This window comes from Canis lupus, chromosome 5, assembly GCF_011100685.1.
Source record: "Canis lupus familiaris isolate Mischka breed German Shepherd chromosome 5, alternate assembly UU_Cfam_GSD_1.0, whole genome shotgun sequence".
Lineage (NCBI taxonomy): Eukaryota > Metazoa > Chordata > Mammalia > Carnivora > Canidae > Canis > Canis lupus.
Genome location: NC_049226.1, coordinates 49475823 through 49497873, shown reverse-complemented (window position 1 = coordinate 49497873; position 22051 = coordinate 49475823). Strand labels below are relative to the sequence as shown.

The 22051-nt window shown below is 38.4% G+C and overlaps 1 long non-coding RNA gene across 5 annotated transcripts in view; it reads right to left on the bottom strand.

Moving 5' to 3' along the window:
• Window positions 1-22051, bottom strand: part of LOC119871878 — a 280228-nt gene that overhangs the window by 192013 nt on the left and 66164 nt on the right. For 4 of the 5 annotated variants that reach the window (XR_005359688.1, XR_005359689.1, XR_005359687.1 and 1 more), the window contains exon 3: window positions 20441-20570. The exons of the other annotated variant lie outside the window; for it this stretch is intronic. This is a non-coding gene — a long non-coding RNA (uncharacterized LOC119871878). The remainder of the gene's footprint in view (window positions 1-20440; window positions 20571-22051) is intronic. 5 annotated transcript variants of the gene reach the window in all.

Here is a 22051-nt window from a genome sequence, read left to right as displayed (position 1 = left end):
AAAAGGCATCCATATTGGTAAAGGAGTTAAACTGTCACTATTTGCAGGTGACATGATACTACATGTAGAAAATCCTAAAGACTCCAACAAAAAAACTATTAGAACCAATAAACAAATTCAGTAAAGTGGCTGGATACAAAATTAATGCCCCCAAATCAGGAGTATTTCTATATACTAACAATAAAGTCAAAGAAAGAGAAATTTTAAAAATTTTAAATATTTTTAATTAGAAAAACACATCATTTATAATTGCACCAAAAAGAATAAAACATCTAGTAGTAAACTTAACCAAAGAGTTGAAAGACCTGTACTCTGAAAACCACAAAATGATGATGAAAGAAATTGAAGATGACAAAAATCAATGGAGGGTATTCCATGCTCATGGTTCGGAAGAAATAATATTATCAAAATGTCCATATTACCCAAAGCACTTTACAGATTCGTTGCAATCCCTATCAAAATACTATCAGCAATTTTCACAGAACTAGAACAAATTATCATAAAATTTGTGTGGAACCAACCACAGGAAACCCCAAATAGCCAAAGCAATCCTGAGAAAGAAAAACAAAACTGGAGGTATCACAATTCCAAATTTCAAGATATACCACAAAGCTACAGTAATCAAAACAGTATGGTACTGGCACCAAAATATACACACAGATCAATAGAACAGAACAGAGACCCCAGAAATAAACTCATATCTATATGGCCAATTAATCTATGATAAGGAAGGCAATAATATACAATGGGAAGTTGTAGAAAGAACTTCTACAACTCAACACCAAAAAAACAAATTATCCAATTAAATTGATAAATCTGCCCAAAGAATGGGCAGAAAACCTGAGTAGACATTTTCCCAAAAGTATTCCAGATGGCAAACAAACACATGAAAACATGTTCAACATCACTCATCATCGGGGAAATGCAAATCAAAACCACCTCACATGTGTCAGGTATCACCTCACACGTATCAGAATGGCTTAAATCAAAAACACAAGAAATAGCAAGTGCTGGTGAGGATATAGGAAAAAAGTAACTCTCATGCACTGTTGGTGGGAATGCAAACTGCTACAGCCCCTGTAGAAAATACTATAGAAGTTCCTCAAAAAACTAAAAATAAAAATACCATATGACCCAGTAATTCCACTATTGAGATTTATCCAGGGAAAATGAAAACACTAACTCAAAAAGATATATGAATCCCTATGTTTACTGCAGTATTATTTACAATAGCTAAGACATGAAAATATAGATAGATGATACATGATAGATAGATGATAGATAGATAGATAGATGATAGATAGATAGATAGATAGATAGATAGATAGATAGATAGATAGATAAACAGAGCCATAAAAAAGGATGAGATGGTTCCATGGTTCCATTTGAGACAACACAGATGGACCTAGAGGATATTACGTTCAGTGAAATAAGTCAGACTAAAAAAGAAAAATACCATATAACTTCACTTGAAAATTTTAAAATTGGAATCTTAAAAAAAAATGGAATCTTGGGGGCACCTGGGTGGCTCAGTGTTGAGCATCTGCTTTTGGCTCAGGTGGTGATCCTGGGGTCCTGGGATCGAGTCCTACATCAGGCTCCCTGCAGGGAGCCTGCTTCCCCTTCTGCCTATTTTTCTGCCTCTCTCTGTGTGTCTCTCATCAACAAATAAATACATTTTTAAAAAATTGGAATGTTAAAAAATGAACAAACAAAAAGCAGAATCAGAACTATAACTACAGGGATCCCTGGGTGGCACAGCGGTTTGGCGCCTGCCTTTGGCCCAGGGCACGATCCTGGAGACCCAGGATCGAATCCCACATCGGGCTCCCGGTGCATGGAGCCTGCTTCTCCCTCTACCTGTGTCTCTGCGCCTCTCTCTCTCTCTCTGTGACTATCATAAATAAAAATTTAAAAAAAAAGAACTATAACTACAGAGAACAAACAAGCTGATGGTTGCCAATGGGGTGGAAGTTGAACGAAAGGGGTGAAGGGGAGAGGGAGATACAGGCCTCCAGATATGGAATGAGTAAGTCACGGGAATAAAGCGCAGAGCAGAAGGAATGTAGTCGGTGATGCTGTAATAGCAATGTAATGGGACAGATGGTAGCTACACTTATGGCAAACACAGCATAATGTATAAACTTGTCAAATCCCTAAGTTGAACACCTGAAACTAATATAACATTGTGTGCCAACTATACTCAAAATAAGTTATATGTAAAAAATCAACCTACGTTTGTCACCAGTGGTTTCATGCTAATCAACTGTCATTCAAAATGAGAAAAAAAAAAAAAAAAAACAAAAATCCTACTATGTGCAAGGAACTGAGCTCAGTAGCTGTGTGGGTTTCTTTTTTCCATCAACCTTACTTGAGCCAGGAGGATTGGGGGTAGGGTGGGAAATACATGTGCAAGTGACACCATGTTATTTCTAAAACTATAATCTATGGAACAGATAGCATTTACAATATTTGTTTGAAATAAGTGCATAGTGACTTATACCCCAGGGACTAGTCATTTAACTAACCTATCAAAAATAACCAAGGCAAGGGACTGGAGGTTCCTGATATAATCTGTATATTTATGAGAGACTTCGCTTCAAAAAGGTAGCTCCAAGCCCGGATCCCAAGACCTTTGTTTGAACTCTTGGCTGCGGCATAATTGACAGAGAGAATTAAAGGGGATATGAAGACCTGGGACTGAACTTTTTCAATAGTCTCACTCAGCTCACATTGCTCACGATATTAGAGGCTGCCGTGATGATATTAAATGATGCCGCACTGACAGAGATTAACAGAGTATGCAATTAGATTTAAATGCTGTAATTGGAACATGCTGTTAAGTGCCTACCATCAGTCCTGGGTCTCCCCATAGAGCAAGCCAGTCTCTCCTTGGGTTGCTCTGTAAATTTAACACTGTCCTCACCAGCCACAAATCCTCCTCCACTTAGGCAGAGAGTGAACAGGGCTAACATTATCGTGAAATTGCCATGTACTATGCTGCACTCATCCATGCTGCTGCGTAGTTTTGAAATGCTTTCAAATCTAGTTAGATCCCCTGAGCTTTGTAACAGCCATGGAAAGGAGGACAGATATTGCAAGGATGTAGTCAATGATTGAGACAGGTGAACAGACCCACTCAGGGTCTCCTAAGCTACAATGTGAATAAGTCATGGATATAATATACTAGATCTTCTGACTCCAGATCCCATGTGCTTCCCATCATGCCATGTTCCCTCCGTAGGTTGTGATTTGAAATTTGTTCTGCCTGCTGAACACTCTTCTCTCAGGAGATGAAGCTGCTCGGGTCCACAACAGGACAAGCTACCACATTTAGATATGTTACCTCATGCCCATAACCTCCACCCACCATCTGGCCTTTGCTCATCACTGGCAATACCACAGGGTGAGGTCAATCCATCACCTCATGCTTGTTAAATATCTATGTGTCAAGTCATCAATATGCACCATGTAAGAAGTTTTTTATACAAGGATCTTAAAATCTAATTAACTATTTCTGACTTATGTGTATGATTCAGTTTGCCCACACTCAATGTATAAAAATAAAAACAATAGTTCACGTTTGCCAAGATATTTACTACATGCCAGGCCTTTCAGAGATGCTCTATATCTACTAGTCTCAGACTTTAAAAGTTGGTGTTCAGACTGTCCATGTGGTAACAGGATTCCAGAATGGTGCTATGGAGGTCATTGAGAGGTAGGGAGGTACACTGGATGGGTCTCTGGGTCAGCCCTCCAAATGTTACCCAGAAAAAAACCTGAGAATTTGGGGTTTCTTCATTCATACATTTCATAGGTATTGAATTGCTAAAAATCAGTTATATATTATACGTGCTTCAAAATTCAAAAAGTAGAAAAATGTATCAAATGAAAAACCTTTCTCCTATCCAAATTCCCCAGCTACCCAGTACATCTCTCTCCAAAAGAAAAAGTAAAACAAAATAACAGAACAAGTTTTCACTATTAAGTTGTACTGTGTCCTTTCAGAGATATTAATGGATATCAAAGCAAATGTATTTATTCTTTTTTTTCCATTTTCCTTATATACTATACACACTGTTCTACAACTTGATTTTTCATTTAAAAATGCAAATTGGAGATCTTGCTAAAAACTTCAGCTGCAAAATTCCGTTTAACTGATCTTCTGTTGATGAATATTTACATTATTTCCAATCTTTTGCTATGAAGAATAATATTCCATGTCATTTTCACATGGGTAAATATATCCATAGTATAATTTCCTGAAAGTGGAATTGTAGGGTCAAATAAGAAATGCATTTGTAATTTTGCTTAGTATTGTTTAAATTCTATCAATTTTCCTCCCACTGGGAGCTTATAGGAGTGTTTCCACAGAGTCTCAGCAACATGAAGGTATTATCTCATAGTTGAATTTTTGCCAATTTGATAGGTGAAAATGGTATATAATTTTAATTTCCCCTATTATGCAAGAAATCAAGTGACTCTTTCTTTTATAAGAGTCTTTAGTTTGAGATTTTCCTTTTCTCTGACCTGTCTATGCATATCCTTTGGCCATTTCTCTAGTGGACAGACCATCTTTTGTATATTGATTTTTAAGTGTTATTTATATATTAGAGAGATTAGGCATACATGATAAGTCACAGATATTTTGCCTAGGGTAATTTGTCTTTTGACTCTGTTGATAGCATTTTTTTCGTATACAGATTTTTAGATACATAAAGTATCTATATTCTGCCTTTTGCATTTTGTATAATAACTGAAAAGATTTTTCCTCTTCCCAAGTAATAAAAAAACTCACATATTTTCTCCTACTTCTTTTATGATTTCATTTTTAAGTCTTTGATTCATTCGGAATTCACCTTCATGTATAATGTGAATATGAATCTAATTATTTTCCAAATAGCTACCCAGTTATTATAAAGACTCCATTATTATTATTATTGCTCCATTCTACGCACACACATACACACTGAATTGAGTTGCTAAACTTATTATATCTTAATCTCTATACATATTTGAATTTCATATATATTTGGAATTTTGATTCTTTTTCATTGGCCTTACTTATCAGTCAACCTCACTAATTTATTAAAGTTTTGTGATATGTAATGTTTTTTAGAACTGATGTTCCCTCATTGCTCCTCTTTTTCTGTGTTCTTTGGCTACTCTTATTGTTTCTTTTTCCCTAAGAACTTTTTTTTTTTTTTTTTTTTTTTATGATAGTCACACAGAGAGAGAGAGGCAGAGACACAGGCAGAGGGAGAAGCAGGCTCCATGCACCGGGAGCCCGACGTGGGACTTGATCCCGGGTCTCCAGGATCGCGCCCTGGGCCAAAGGCAGACGCTAAACCACTGCGCCACCCAGGGATCCCCCCTAAGAACTTTTTTTTAAAAAAGATTTTATTTATTTATTCGAGAGGCAGAGAGAGAGAGGCAGAGACATAGACAAAGGGAGAAGCAGGCAGAGGGAGAAGCAGGCTCCATGCAGGAAGCCCTATGCGGGACTCAATCCCCGGTCTCCAGGATCACACCCTGGGCTGAAGGCGGTGCTAAACTGCTGAGCCACCTGGGCTGCCCTCCCTAAGAACCTTTTTTAAAGTCTGGGTGTTTTTATCTTTACTATGTTGAGTCTTTCTATCCAAGAACTTAGTATATGCCTTTTTTTTTTTTTAAGATTTTATTTATTTATTCATGAGAATACACAGAGAGGAGAGAGAGAGAGGCAGAGATACAGGCAGAGGGAGAAGCAGGCTCCATGCAGGCAGCCTGACGTGGGACTCGATCCCGGGTCTCCAGGATCACACCCTGAGCTATAGGCGGCGCTAAACCGCTGAGCCACCGGGGCTGCCCTATGCCTTTTTATTTGTTCAGCTCCCCTTTTGTGGAATTTCAGAAGTGTATGTATGTGTGTTATACACATGTAGACATGTATGTAATTGCATTTATACATACATGTATTAAATATGTATATACATAAGATAGATGTGATGTTGCATTAATCAATTGTCTTTTATTATGTCTGGAGAGTGATCATAGAAATTTTTTAATTAGACATATTAGTATGAAAATTTTTTAAATATACATCTTTATATTGTTTGATCCTTATGTTCCTGAAGGTAACTCTTCTTCTTCCTGGTATAGTATTCTTTAATATGCCAGTAAATTCTGTGCAAATTCTGAATTTTTACACCTTGATTACAAGAACCTTTTATTTTTTTTTTTGTTTTGTTTTTTTTTTTTGTTTTTTTTTTTTTTATTGGTGTTCAATTTACTAACATACAGAATAACACCCAGTGCCCGTCACCCATTCACTCCCACCCCCCGCCCTTCTCCCCTTCCACCACCCCTAGTTCGTTTCCCAGAGTTAGCAGTCTTTACGTTCTGTCTCCCTTTCTGATATTTCCCACACATTTCTTCTCCCTTCCCTTATTTTCCCTTTCACTATTATTTATATTCCCCAAATGAATGAGAACATATAATGTTTGTCCTTCTCCGACTGACTTACTTCACTCAGCATAATACCCTCCAGTTCCATCCACGTTGAAGCAAATGGTGGGTATTTGTCATTTCTAATAGCTGAGTAATATTCCATTGTATACATAAACCACATCTTCTTTATCCATTCAAGAACCTTTTAGAATATGAAACACTGCCTTGTGATCTGTAAGATCCCTTTAAGTGCTAATATCCATTGAGTAAACTCCAAGAAACAGTATAACAATTGAGTGTCACAAAGTATAGTACTGACCATAAGAGCAAAAAGGAATTAAAATCTTTTCTACTCTCTGTGCTTCCTGCAGTGTCCATCACAAAAATGGTATACAATGTGTAAAAAGTAAATAAATGAGCAAAAACTTTTGAATATGAGAAAGCACATGGCAGGGCAAGATACAACCATAACTTGGAGGGTCCCAGAGACTAATGTGATGGAAAGAACACGGAGTTTGGACTCAAGTGGACCCACAATCTAATCCCAGCTCTGCTCTCTTGGTAGATGAAAGACCTTAGACTTAACAACTTCTTTCACCTGTAAGATGGAGAGAATAATATCTAGCATGAAGTTTTTTATAAACACTAAATGAAATATTCTATATAATTAGCAAACATATTGCTTGGTGAACAGCAGATTCTTCAAAAAATGACTTCACTTCCCCACTCATTCATCTCCTTCTCTTATGAAGAATACTACTATATAGAGAATCAATCAAGAAAGCATACAGGTACACTAACTACAGTGAGCAGGCAAGCCTCTGTGGTAGGGCTATGGTAGGAGCTTTGAGTTTAGAGCCAGGTAGAACTGGGTTCTAATCCCAGCTGGCCACTGTGTAAATGTATGACCATGGGCATGTTGTCCAAACAAGCAAATCTTAGCTTCCTTGTCTATAAAATGGGAATACTAATACTATTTCATACAGCGGCTATGAAGACTAAGTGAGACAATACACACTTCAAACACCTGGCACAACACAGCAATGGTACCCTCACCTGCTGTGTCCTTGCTCCTTCCTGTGAGCTACACAACTGACAGCTGATATAGTGATTATCGACTGGCTGCCAAGAATTCTCTTCAGTAAGACTCCCTCCTGTAGAGTAGAGAATACTAGCTGTCTGATCAGGAGAGGTGACAACAGGAAGCCCCACCCCACTCTGCTTTCTTCCCTGACCTCCAGTCCTTCCAGCCATGTAGACCCCTCTTTGCAGTACTTAATCATATGCTGTTGTATATGGTTACTCAACTTGTTGGCATGTTATGCTCTACTCACCAAAAGCACCCTGTTTCCTGCTGTTCTTTTATCTCTCAAAGCATCTCTCACTGAACTGAACCCAAAGTCAGCAAGCAATTAAATGCTGTAAATCAGGTAATTTCAGGATTGGAAGGTTACAGAAAGGTGTGCTTTCAACTACAGTTGATTAAGCAGTTTGAAAAATTCCACTGAAAGATTCTACTTTTCACCATGGCTCATCTCTCTGGAATGTTCCCTCACACACCAGTTCTTGCACGGCTCTTATTTGACCCGGACCATTCTTCCCCACTCCCTCTCTTTGCTTTTATAAGTCCTACTCCTAATATACTTAAAGATCTCAGAGCAACTGGCTCTTCTTGTAGAAAGCCTTCCCTGGATCCTCCAGCTGATCCCCTGATCAGTATCATCCTACAGTACACCATTATAATCCTCTGCACTCTTCCTTATTACTCTATCACAGTTAGTACTTATTCACATTTGTAATCATTTGAAAAATAAACATCTTTCTCACTCACTAGGGCATAAAAGCCATAAGTCCAGAGACAAGTCTACTTTTGCATATCATATGGATATGCATAGACCTTCACTGGGTCTATGGTTGGCTTTTAACAGATGTTTTCTGAATTTATTAATGAATTAACCACTGTTAAATGCCTCCCAGTAAGGCTATATTTTTCCACTCTCTGTATTATTAGATCCCTACCTTAGCTCAATCATGAAGTAAACTCCAATCCTTTTTCTCTCTTTCCAAATATCTTACCTTAATGGCAGACAGCTTACCACTAAACAACTCCCACCAGATCCACTACTTGGGAGAAATCCATCTTTCCCTTTTCTTCCAGGCTAGCAGTCTACCTCATCCCACTCCCACTCTACCCAGGTGTGCACATCAGATACATACATACACAGCACTGAGCATCCTCTCCACAAACAGACCTTGTCTGTGACTCTGGAATGATGTAAACACTCTCTCTACATTTAAGTGTAATGTGTATTAGACATTCATAAATCCTAGAGTTCTGTGCAAGGCTCAGGCCAATTTGCATTCAGATCCATTCCTCGCCCTCCTCTGCTCCATATACCAGGGACTCACCTCTCCAGGCTGAAACTCCCAGCGGAGATACTTAAGAGACTAGAGCAAGAGCAAGGGGGCCAAAGTATCCCCCACTCCTTCTCTATGCTCCAGGGCCACATTCTTTCCATAGGTACAATGTCATCTGATAGGGTGGCCATGGTCAAGCCTTGCCCAGTGATGTCCACCCCTAGGTTCTAGGAACACTTGCTTTCCCTTGTCTCTCTAAAATACAGGGGTGTGGGCTTCTTAATGCCACAGATCTCTTATCACCTGTGTAACCAATTCCTACATTAAGTTACCTCAAAATGATTTTTATTTTCCTAGTTGGACGGATACAAATAAAGATAAAACAAAAAGCCAGAACTATCCTATATATTGCCATTACACTTTGTGATTATGTGTGTGCCTGTCATTCCTATCTTAGGATGCAGACACCCAGCATTATACACTCTCTGCATTACCATACCAACTCCCAAAGTACCTTATACATATCAAAATTTCCATAAATATTCATCAAATGAATGAAGAAATGAAGGAATGAATGAACTGAACCTTGGGAGTTATAATATCTTAAGTGTTTAAAGCTTCCATGTATATCATAAAGTTGTTATACATTAATTAGAATCAGTTGATAAGTACCTTCCTCAATGACATACAAATCTGTAAGTAATGTAATTAATTCAAAATTACATAAGCAATCAAGGTGTGCTTACTTTTCCATCAATCAAGGCATGATTAGTTAGCTGTGAGAAAGCTCAAAAGGAGTTTGTATAGCCTTTAATGGGGCTTATACAGCAATGACAACTCAGGAATCAGCAGAGCATTGTCAAAAGCACTACACAATTAAGGCTGCTTGAACATCATACATGAAAGAAAGGTTTATTGCTGCTCAGACATTATAATGTTCTTTTCTTAAGAGAATTTCCTGAAGAAATGACCAGATATTCTATTTGGATGCAATTTCACAAATACACGCACGCACCCCAACAACAACAACAACACAAATAATAACAAAACAACCAGATAGGTAGGTAGGTAGGTAGGTAGGTAGGTAGGTAGGTAGGTAGATAGATAGATAGATAGATAGATGATAGATAGATAACATAGGGACATATACACTGAGGTCAGAAGGGGAGGAGAAAGAGACTTAATAGTGTCATAGCTTACCTTATAGTCCCTTGCAAAAGTAGAAACAAGAGAAGGACTTATATGCAAGTAATTTGTATAAGAAGTTGTAATGGGGTAAATTATATTCCCCTAAAATCCACATGCTGAAGTCGTAATGCCCAAAACTGCAGAATGTGCCTGCATCTGGAGATAGAGCCTTCAAAGAAGGATAAAACTATGAGATCATATGGGTGGATCCTTGTCCAAAATGTCTGGTATTCTTACAACAAGAGATTAGGACACAGGCACAATGGGAAGGCCAAGTGAAGACAAAGGGCGAAGGCGGCCATCCACAAGCCAAGGAGGGGGGCCCCTGAGAAAATCAGCCCTGATGACATCTTGATCTTGGTCTTTCAGCTTCCAGAACTATGAGAACTAAATTTCTGTTGTTTAAGCCACCCAGGGTATGATATTTCTTACTACAACCCTAGAAAACTAACACAGGCGAAAGTAGTGACGTTCAGGAGTAGATGAAGAGTGTGGAAAAAGCAATATGTAGTCCCAATTCCAGCACCCATTCCTTGTATTATACATTCTCAGATATCCATGTCATTATATGTTCATTTTACTCAACAAGCACTTATTGAAACATCGAGTACGAGGCTCTATGCCTGGCCTTACAGACACAAGAGAATCTAAAGGCAATCTCTGCGCTCAGGGTTGGAACTTAGCTACAGGATCTGGCTTATAATTCTGGAGGCTCTGTACTTCAAGATAGCAGTGTGCCCCCTCCATCTGACCTCACAACTCTTCACTGGTCCCCAGAACTCTCACACCCATCCACAGCCAGATGGTACAGCAACCCCCTTCCAGAATTCTCTGGCAACCCAATATTTAGATTTTTTTCAGCATTACTTTTCTATGATATTCATGAATATTGCTTATTTTTTTTGAATATTGTTTAAAATCTAAGTGATCTACTACCATAAATAATACTGATGACTCTCTAGGGCAGCCCCGGTGGCGCAGCGGTTTAGTGCCGCCTGCAGCCCAGGGCGTGATCCTGGAGACCCTGGATTGAGTCCCGCGTCGGGCTCCCTGCATGGAGCCTGCTTTTCCTTCTGCCTGTGTCTCTGCCTCTCTCTCTGTGTCTCTCATGAATGAATGAATGAATGAATGAATGAATGAATAAATAAATAAATAAATAAATAAATAAATCTTTAAAAAAAAAATACTGATGACTCTCACATTGGTTCACTTTAACAGTATTACACAGCACCAAAACATCTCTTCCATTTCACTTTGCAGTATCGCATCTGTGTGTCAAAGATCTAACTTGTAGCCAAATCTCTAGCCAGAAATAATTGCCTCAAAGTGAACAAAAGAGTGGGTAATATAATGTTAGTCATTTCTGATATTACTGGTAGCAGTTAAGAATGTTCTGCAGCCCTCAGAAAAGACCACTGGCTCAAAGCACCTTAAAGCCAGAAAGGAAGGATTCTATGTCCTGTTTTAATCCAGCTCTATGTTTTACAGATGAAAACATGTAGGCAGACAGTGCTCCATTGTAGAAAGAGCCCAAATTTAAGGTCACACAGATCTGGGCCCAAGTACTTACTCAACCACTAACATGTGACTATGCAAAATTGCATATGTCACTATGACTATGCACTTGACTATGTCACTTCACCTCTGAGCTCAGGTACTTCATCTATAAAATAGAACCAGCATCTAGCTCATAGAGTTGCCATCATCTTTGTGATGAAGTCTTCCCTACCTAGGTTATGTCAAATAAAATGGTGATTCCAACACCCCCCCGCAACACTCCCTCTCTCTCTTTCTCCTTTTGCTTTTCTCCTCGGCACTTATCAACATCTGATACTGCATATATTTATACAACTTCACCTCTCTTTTCACCTGTATGTTGCTATCACTAGAATAGAACTCTAAAAGGGCAGGAATTCTCATTTCATTTATTGCCGTGCCCTTAGCACATAGTAGGAACACAATAAGTATCTGTTGAATGAATCATTAAATGAATGAATGCCTGAATGAGTGCATGCACAAAGTAAACATTGAGAGGTACTCATTAAATGTTAGCTGAATGAAGCAAAGGACCACAGTCTAGCTCAAACAGCTGGCAAAATGATGCCAGCACCAAATAGAAACACTACCAACAAGCTGTGGCTTTTCCCCATGGGAAAGACTAAGATTTGTCTGAGACTTGACCACAAAGTGCTTTTTTAACAACAGCATCAATTATTCTGGGTGAGTATCTTCTCCCTGGCATCCTAAATTTCTCACAAGTACCCAGCTGGCTGGCAGGCAGCCCTACTTAATAACAACCTCTGACCCTTGGAGAGCGGTTTCCCTTGCCCGAAGTACTTTCAGATATATATTCTATTAAAGCTCCATAGTCTTTGCAGCAAAAGGCCCCTCCCACCATCCTGTGTGTTAGTAAGGAGACAAAGCTTACAGCAAACCATGTCTCAAAGAGAAATGAGGCCAGCAAATGAGAGAAAATGTACAATAACAGATTGGGAGTAAAGCCAGAAAAAATAATGTCTGTTACTGTTAATATGACCTCATTTTTAACCCTCAGGCTGATTCAGCCTGGGATACAGCATGGGTTGCACAGAGATGGTGCAGTAAGTGGGGAGAAAGGGATGCTTTCTAGCCAAATACATTGGCTAACTGAAGACTTGCAGTCAATGGAGTCACAGAAATTGTGGGTAAATGGTCTTCACGATGCAAGAGGAATTGAACAAGTGTTTCTCCAGTGAACACATGAATGGACAAATGAATGAAATACTTGTTTGCATTTATAAATATTTATTAAGCACCTCTGTTGTGCCAGGTTGGTAGAAGGCACCAGGGTTACAAAGATAAATGAAACATGAAGAGGGCCTTGGGCTACACCAGTGACCATAAACATTTGAACCTTCCTTCAGAAGAAAAGCCCAGGATGCAAAGCAATTCAAAGCTGAGCTCCTCCGGATTGAACTGGGCTGTGTATTGGAGCAGGAGGGTGGGAAAAGAGGAAAGGGCCTTCACCCATGTGGGGTATCTGAGGAAGCTCTATGGCTTCCCAGATCATGTCTGAAAACATTGGCCTTCATTTTGGTACCTCTAAGACAGAGTTGCTAAGATTCAGGGGTTATACACAAAGCCCATTGTAAGAAAGAAGGGTTCCAATGAGTGAAAGATGAAGAGGGAAAGGTTCAGAACTCAGAGACTCCTTCAGAGAGAAAGCTTCTATAGGGTTCCTTGGAACCAAGAATTTTTGAAGGTCAAGGTTTGGGGCAGGACACTCTCATGGTCATTAGTCATTTATATGGCTACTCAGCATGGATCTCGTTGGAAAATAAAACTGCTTCTTATAGAGACAGAAACTCTAGACACTTGTTTTTGCCAGCTCTTTTGCATCTAAAGCCCAGGTATGGACTGGGATTTAGGAACATAAGTAGATATGTTTCTTCTCTTCCCCTCTGCTCTCTTCTCCTCAATGGCATTCAGCATTTAACAGTGCAAGGTCAGATCCTGACACAGTTGAGCAGTATTGGGGCTCACATTTTACTTTCTTCATCAGACCAATTCCACTGAAATTGGAGGCCTCGCCTGAAGCCTGCTTTGCAGACTCCAACATCCTATTAGTACAGGCAACCAAAGAATGGGGGGGTTGAGTGGGGAGACTATAGACAGGCACTTTTTCTCCTTTAGCAGCTCCTCTCAAGTCAAACCAGAAAGCTGCCTACAATAGGGCTACAAAAGGAAAAAGTCTGAAGAGTTTCCAGTAGTTTCATCTGGGAATATCCTAATTTCTCTCTTTCAATACGCAGCTTTAAAAAAATTAAAAGATTTCCTACCCTCGAGGCTCTGCATTTGTATTTTGGGAAATGTCAGCCAAAGACAGTGGCCTGCCCAGAACTTTGGGAGACCTAAGAGTTAGACGTTCTGCAGAGCCATTTTACATTTGAAGAACTCCTTAAAGAGGAATCCAGGTGGACTTCAGCCTGATAGCCAAGTTGTTGACAAAGCACCGGAGTTTCTGATATTTCCTGGACACCAATCTATATTGCTTTAACAGGATTTCATTTCACTGAACTTGATATTCCCTCCAAAACCATTAATTTAGTCTCAGCTACTTCTGTTGGTCAGAATTGACTTGGCAGCTGTACTTAGATAGGTTTAGAGAAAGGAAAATATTATTCTGTGTTAATTAAACAAATGTTGACCAGAAAATAAAGTCCTAGTTAGAGAATTAGGGATTAGGAAATGGAGGTTCTCATGCTCGACTTGCCAATATCCAGCTTTGTGAACTTGGTGTTCCCCATCTACAAAACAGGAAAAATAGACTTCCTGGGATTTTTGTGGAGATGACATGAGAATATATATATTATTATTTAATGTAAATAAGAATATACATTATAAACATATCACACAGTGAAGTTTAACTGCTATTATTATTTCTTTGTTATTGTTGCTGTTACTATAGAGTTGGAAGCAAATATGGCTGGAGATGCTGGAGAAGGCATCTCTATTCCAGAACCCTGAGTTCATGACCTGAGCCAAAGGCAGACTCTTACCTGACTGAGCCACCCAGATGCCTCTCAAATCACTTTTTCTTTAAGAGATATACAACCTGCTCTATCTCGCTGGTTTCATTGATCTGAATACACAAGGACTATTAGCATGGATACAAACACCACCATGACTAGCCAACAAAAAAAGCTATAACAATGAGTCTACTACTCATACCAATAAGTTACATCCTATCTAGGGCAAGAGTGGTATCATCAATAACTTCTAGAGTTTGTCTTTTGACTATTAGGCTGGAATTATCTAACTCAATAATAACCTGACAATTGTAATGAAAAGGAATGAAAAGGGGGGATAAAAGACCATTATGGGTGGAAAACCATATAGAGAGCACTTGTGATGAACACTGGATATTATATGTAAGTGATGAATCACTAAATTCTACTCCTGAAACTAATATTAGTTTTATTACATATAAATAAGTTTTATTTATTAAATTTATTACATGTTAACTAACTCGAATTTAAAACTTGAAACAAAACAAAAAAGACTATAGAAAATGACAAGGCAAGGGATAATAAGCAAGCAGATGAAAAACAAAATAGGGATTATGCAGAGGTATTGGTTTAACATGTTGTGTGGAAGCTGTCAATTATCTGAGATCATCAGATTGTTCTTAAGATCTTGGGCCAACTGTCTACTTCCATAGGTCAGCTGTTTCTAAAGGATCCATGAAAACCTTTTTTGAGGTCTCATATTTGAGTGGCCTCCCAAATGTGTGGAATTCCATATTGCTTCTTTATTTGTGAAATATGATTCCAAGGATTGACCCCCTAGAGTTTCACCATTCTATTTGTTATTAAAGTGTCCTCCAATGAAATTCAAGTAGTCTTCCTCTTATGTCTCTTCCAATAGATGAAATGCCCTGGTTGAAAATCATGAAAAGATTGTTTAGGCAGATATCATGAGAGGGACGCCTTAAACTTTTGGTGAAAGAACTAGGGATAATATAGGAGTCCCTTGCAATATTTTACCATATCTTCATGCAATAGGGCAGGGTCTAGTATTAGAGATGAAATCCCTTAATGTACAGACCTTCCATATACCAGTTCATATATGGATAACTGATGTGTTATATGGCCTATATGGCCTATGTAGGAAATGGACTATATGGCCAAAAGACCTAGTAGAATTACCTTTGGCCAAGGGTTACTGAAGGTTTTGATAATTATGCTAATTTTAAGAATGCCATTGTTTCTCTTAATCATTACAGATCTGGATGTTACAGTGTTACAGGCAGTTCAGTTTTTGAGGTTTTGGTGACAACTTACAAAGTTTTTAAATAATGGTTCCCATAAAGAGTGTGTCTCAATCATCTAATTTAAAAGTTAGTATATCCCAGGTTGGAAACAAAAAATCAAGCAACTGTAAGGACTATTGGTTTTTGCCAAGGAAATATTTCAACATCAGTACATCCCAAAAATAGACATACAATAGCTAAAACATATGTAGACCATGGAGGGTAGAAGCTGGATAGGATTTCACTTTTTCATGGACCTCAACTTTCATAACAGCTATCTTTCTAAAAAGTAGAAGTAGCATCTAAAAACTCCTTAACTGGGGATCCCTGGGTGGCTCAGTGGTTTAGTGTCTGCCTTTGGCCCAGGAATTAATGATTAATTAACAAATAACATTAGAACAAAGTTCTGAATGGAAACCTCTTATAACTTTCAGTGAGACATTTTCCTAACAGGGAAGGATGATGAGGTCCTTCTTCTGCTTGGGGCGGGAGAATAGAAAAATTCAGGGTTTTGCAGTGGTGAACAGTAATGTGAGAGGGAGAGAGTGATACACTCTCATAAAAGGTTAATCTGCTCACTGAAAAGTGTTGAGTGTTCTCAGTCAGTCATAGTATCTATATTGGATGAAGAACCAAGAGGTCAAGCAGGGAACCTAGAACTAAGTTGTCAGAAGCATGGATTGGTTTTGCTGCAGCAGCTCCTGCTGTAAGATAAGGGAGATGAGCCTTTGTAACTGGATCAAGAATGAAACTATAGTATATGATAGGTATTTTATTTATCCTATAAAGTTGAGTTAAAACCCAAGGGCTTGTCCAGACTGTTCATGCATAAACAGACAAAGGGCATTTCATAGCTAGGGTTGCCTAAGGAAGGAAGCTATTGAAGAAATATTTTCAAGTTCCAGAAGGCCTGGTCATGTTTGGGCTCCCAGAGAGAGAAATCTTACGAGGACTTAGCTAATTCATGAACAAGTATTGCAATTTCAGAAAAACATGGCATGCTATTGTCTGCAACATCCAGTTAAACTGAGAAATGCTCTCAATTGTTATGTTGTGAGGGATGTAGGAAAGTTTGCATATTTTTTAGTGTATTTGGAGATCATATTTTTCTCTCTGTGGATAGCTCTTACTCTAAATAATGGACTATGTTTTGGCAAAATTATAATTTTATCTTCTGAAATGTTATGTTTCTCTCTGCATGCACTAAGAAGAAGTAATGAAATCTTTTTCCAGGCTTACCTGTTCTCTGAACAAAGTAGACCATCTATATATTGTATCAAAACTGAATCATGGGGGAAATTTAGATTTTTTTATTATTCGAATATAGTTGACACACAATGTAACATTAGTTTCAGATGTACACCATAATAATTCAACAACTCTATAGGTTATGCTATGTCAACACAAGGGTAGTTATCATCTGTCACCATGCAATCCTATTAAAATACCATAGACATTATTCCCTATACTCTACCTTTTATTCCCATGGCTTATTCATTTCAGAACTGGAAGCCTATATCTCCAACAGCCCTTCAACCATTTTGCTTATCTCCCCACCCCCTTCCGCTCTGTCAACCATTATTTTCTTCTCTGAATTTATAGGTCTGATACTGCTTTTTGTTTTTTTTTTAGTTTAATTATTTGTTCTAAAATTTAGATCATTTAATTCTTTTTTATTGAAATTAAATTAGCCAACATATAGCACATCATTAGTTTCAGATGTAAATCATTTAATTTTTGATCAGAGACCTGTGGAAAATAGAAGGATGCTTCACTCGCTGCCCAGGATCTTTTTTTGTCCCCAGATGAAGGCAAAAAGGTTTTGTCTGTCTTTTACTAGAGGCAAACCAAAAAAAGCAGAACAAAGGTCTACTACAGTGCATCCAATGTCTTAAGGATGATATTTGGGTAAGGTATTACTGAAAAAAATCAAGGAATTACAACTTTGTTGATAGCCCTGAGATCTTAAAAATCACTCTCTTCATCCATTTGGTTTATTTACTGGAAAGATAGAAACATTACAAGACATAGTTTAGGCTATAAGAATATATTTGGATAAAAAGTCATAAACTATAGGTTTGAGTCCTTCCCTACCCTGGCTTCAAGGGATATTGGAAAAGTTTGGTAGGATCTATCTGAACTTTAATAGGTTCTGCACCAATTATTTTTTCTATGTCAGTTAATGTTTTAATTCATCAATTGTCAAGATCTCTGAGATATATATCAATTATAATGGAGAAGGCAAAAGTATATCCAAAGCAGACACAACTTGATTATAAATAGAGGAGACCTCTAGAACCTCAAGAAATTATCCCTCTCATATGCTAATTGCAATTCCGTTTGCAAAGTAAGTCTCTTCTTATTAAACTTACAAGGACAATATCATAGAGCAGGGTATAGTCAAAGGCCAGGAGATAAGGAAGCTGTGAGTTACTTGAAAAACCTATTATCTGTGTGATATGTTTAATGCAAGGAAGAGGTTGATCAAAGGCGGCAGACTTTAACAGAAAAAGAATAGCATGCTTATCTACCAGAAATAGGACAGGCTGACTACTTATATTCATAATGAATTTACCTTGCATGTTTAAGACTAGTCTAGGTGGAATACTGGGCACTTTTTCATTCTCTGGAGCAATCTCATTGATCTGAATTGAGAGACTTTTCTTTTTCTTGGTTTTTCTTCTCCGAGATGGGATAACTTATTTTCCATTGTTCCCTCTGTTAAGAATTTCTACAGGTATTCTTGCCAATAGGTTATCTGTTAGGAAGTGGGCCACCCAACTGATTGCTCTGTAGGACTATATGTTTATTTGAGGTCCTGGTTCATCTCTGTATAGAGCACTTTCAAACTGTTCTATCAGGTGTTGTCATTCAGTAAGAAAGGGCTATTTCCCTTCTAATTTGTTTTCTTAGTAAGTCTTCAATAAAAGGGCTGCTGTTATATTGGTGCTTTAATTGATAGATGTCAGAAATTATTTTCTCGTCTATCCCAAAATCTCCTATAATTTCCTCTTTTCTAAAAAAAAAAAAAAAATTCTTCTTTTTGCTACTTGCATGATCAAATTATGATCCATTTAATTTTAATGGAAATGTTTAAGGAACAACTTTCAGGAGACCTTACCCTACTTTTGGGGGCTTTCTTTGATCCTCAGGCTTACTGTGGAAAGAGAGATCCTATAGGTTCCTTCCTGGGGCAGTTCAAGTCTTTTTGCCATCTCAGGTTCCAACCAACTTGTGTAAAAGTTGATATAGGTCATGCAACGCTGGGTGCTATACACCCAAAATGATTCTAAATTAAATTAAATTCTCAGGGATCCCTGAGTGGCTCAGTGGTTTAGTGCCTGCCTTCGGCCCAGGGCATGATCCTGAAGTCCCGGGATTGAGTCCCACGTCGGGCTCTCTGCACGGAGCCTGCATCTTCCTCTGCCTGTGTCTCTGCCTCTCTCTCTTTCTCTCATAAATAAAATCTTTTTTTAAATTAATTAACTAATTAAATTCTTAAATCCTTCTAAGAATAGTTGCTGGTTATGTGTGGGTTCAGGGAAATCCTTATAGTTCTTAATCAGCTTGGATTTATGGTTTCAATTCTACTGTAGCCAGTATATCTGATTCATAGGCAAGAAGGATGTTTAGAGGCAACTGACATTTTGAGGTCTTCAATAAGGCCTTTGGGAAAAGGTAGGGGCATCCTGTCAAGGTGTAAAGGTGAGAAGAGTAAACAGGGGTATAGAACCAGATAGATCTGAAGAATAGGAAAGAGAACTGGATGTAGGAAGGCAACCGGAGGACAAGGAAGGAAATGATTCACTAGAGAAAGCAAGTATAGTATGCTGTTACTTAAGTTTGACTCATTACTTAATGACTCATTAGCTTTGGCCAAAACATCATTTAATAAAGCAATTCTTTTAATCAGAATTTTCTTTGAAGGCTTCTGTGTATCAATCAAAAACAAAAACAAACAAAAAAAAAAACAAAAAAACAAAAAATGCTACCATTGGGCCTGAGAAATATTAATTCCTTTTATCTTCCAAGGCATCTCTCAAATGAATAATTTTGTTCAAGTTCAAACATTCCCCAGAGTAGCCACTGAAAGCCTAAATCATCTTTGGTGAAGTTATATCATGTAGAGAGATAATTGAAAAAAATTAGGATTCTAACGAGTACAGATAAGACAGGAGTTTTTCCCAAGACCTGGAAAGGATTTATACTTAAACAATCCCATGAGGGCTGGCAACTGTCAGTTGAAATTGATGCTTGTGCATTTTATGTCTCAGGGCCCCAATCTGACAGTTGGAAGCCTCCAAAAACAGACAGCACACCCCAGAAGTGAGAAAACGAGAAAACAGTCTCTCTGGATCAAAGCTGAGCTCTTAGGACAAATATTTAGATGGAAGGAGAACTTTACCTATTGGTGACCCACAGCAATGTTTGTATGGATGCTGGTCTGGTGAGAACCTCAAATTCACCAGTCTATGGGGTGGCACAAACAACAGGCCTACAAAGCCTATGTAAGAGCACAAAAGAGACCAAAGGAATAAAAAGGAATGGCCTGAATCCACCAAGGATGCTAAACAAATGAGAACTAATAACAAATGCCACTTACTAAACTGAGAGAGACAGCCAAGAACCTCAACACAAGGGTATGGAGTTCAGATCCAATGTTTGTTCACTTACCACATTGGCACTGAGTCTACAAGCTATGGACAGCAAGGCACAAGGGGCCTCTGTGGTATCACATCTGCTCAAGGCTGGCATCCATGTGATGGACAGCAAAGACAATATCTCAGTGGAACCTCCAGAAAAACTGAAAATAAACAAAACCCACCAAAATGAGAACAAGCAGAGGGTATTTATTCAGTGCTTGCTGTAGCAAGGAGTTAGTTGCTATTACTTAACATTTGGTAGAAATTCAGAGGCAGGCAGGGTGGTGGAAAAAACTTTTCAGAAGGAAAAATGGGAAGGTTTCAGGTATGCTTTGAGGAAGCTAGAGTCAGGCTAACTAGAAAAAAGGCACCTAATGTGATCAGTTTGGGGAGCATATTTGGCTTTCTCTGCTTGGTTCTGAGTTGGAAGTAAGGGCACAGAATAGAGCAGTTGGCAGTGACTGACCAAATTCTGGACAGATTGCTGCAGAGGTGTGGTTTGTCTTCCCAGGTTGCTTGTTGCAGAGGTCGTAGGTCAGAGTTCTATTGTGATACATGGTGTGGCCATTGTCTGTTTATATAATCAGTCTCTTGACCTTTTAAATTTTCTATTTCATTTTCCTTTAATTGTCCCTGCTCTTTGTGTTTATAATTGCAAAAGTTTGGCACAATCTAAATATCTAACACTAGGGGATTATTGGTGGCTATTAAATTTGTACCACTTAATCCCTTAATGTTGGTCATTTAGATTTTCTGGGCACCAGTTCCAAGTGGACAGGGAGAGGAGGATGCAGATTCTGTGGACTTTTAGATAGGCTGGCTCCAGATTAAGTAAACCCTAGTCCAAGATACACTGGGTCTTTGGCAACACAGGCCAATGGAAAGGCAAGGGAGTTAGAAATTAACTGTATGGGGATAGGATACAATAAATGAAAGCAATAGCTACTCTTCTTAAGTCATTGACTCTTCACAATGTCTTTAAGGATGCATTTTTATCTCCATTTTACAGATGAGGAAATTGAAAACAGAGGATTAATTTACCCTACATGTGCGACTAGTGAGTAGTAAAGCAGTATTCAAGCCCAGGCTGACCATACTTTTAAGCACTATGTCTTTAGCTAACTTAACTAGGGAAACTATGCCTGAGGGCAACAAGAGCTGGACTCTGTAGTGGTTAAGACAACTGGATGTGGGGTAATCTAGATGTGAGTTCAAATCGCAGCTCTAGCACATACTGGCAGTGTGATCTTTGACACATTTATTAACTTATCTGAGCTTTGAGTTGCTCATCTGAAAAAGAGAGAATATATCCAGAGCCAGATGAAATCTATCAAGACTTCCAAGCAGCTATATGTAATGCATCAAAACATTACTGAAAACAAAATGAAGTAGGACAAAGTATTTTCCAGAACTTCTTTCACAAAAAAATAGAATATGTAGCTAGGAGGAATATTCTAATCAATTGCAGGGGAGGGAAAAGCAACATTAAGTATAAATAAATAGTTGCTAAACCACCTTCTAAGGACAGGTATGTCTGATTAGCAGTAGGACTTTGTTTGGCAGAGTACTTTATGAAATCTTGGGCCAGAGTATAATTGTTCTGTAAAATAGAAGAATGGCTGCCTGGCCAACAGGAATACCC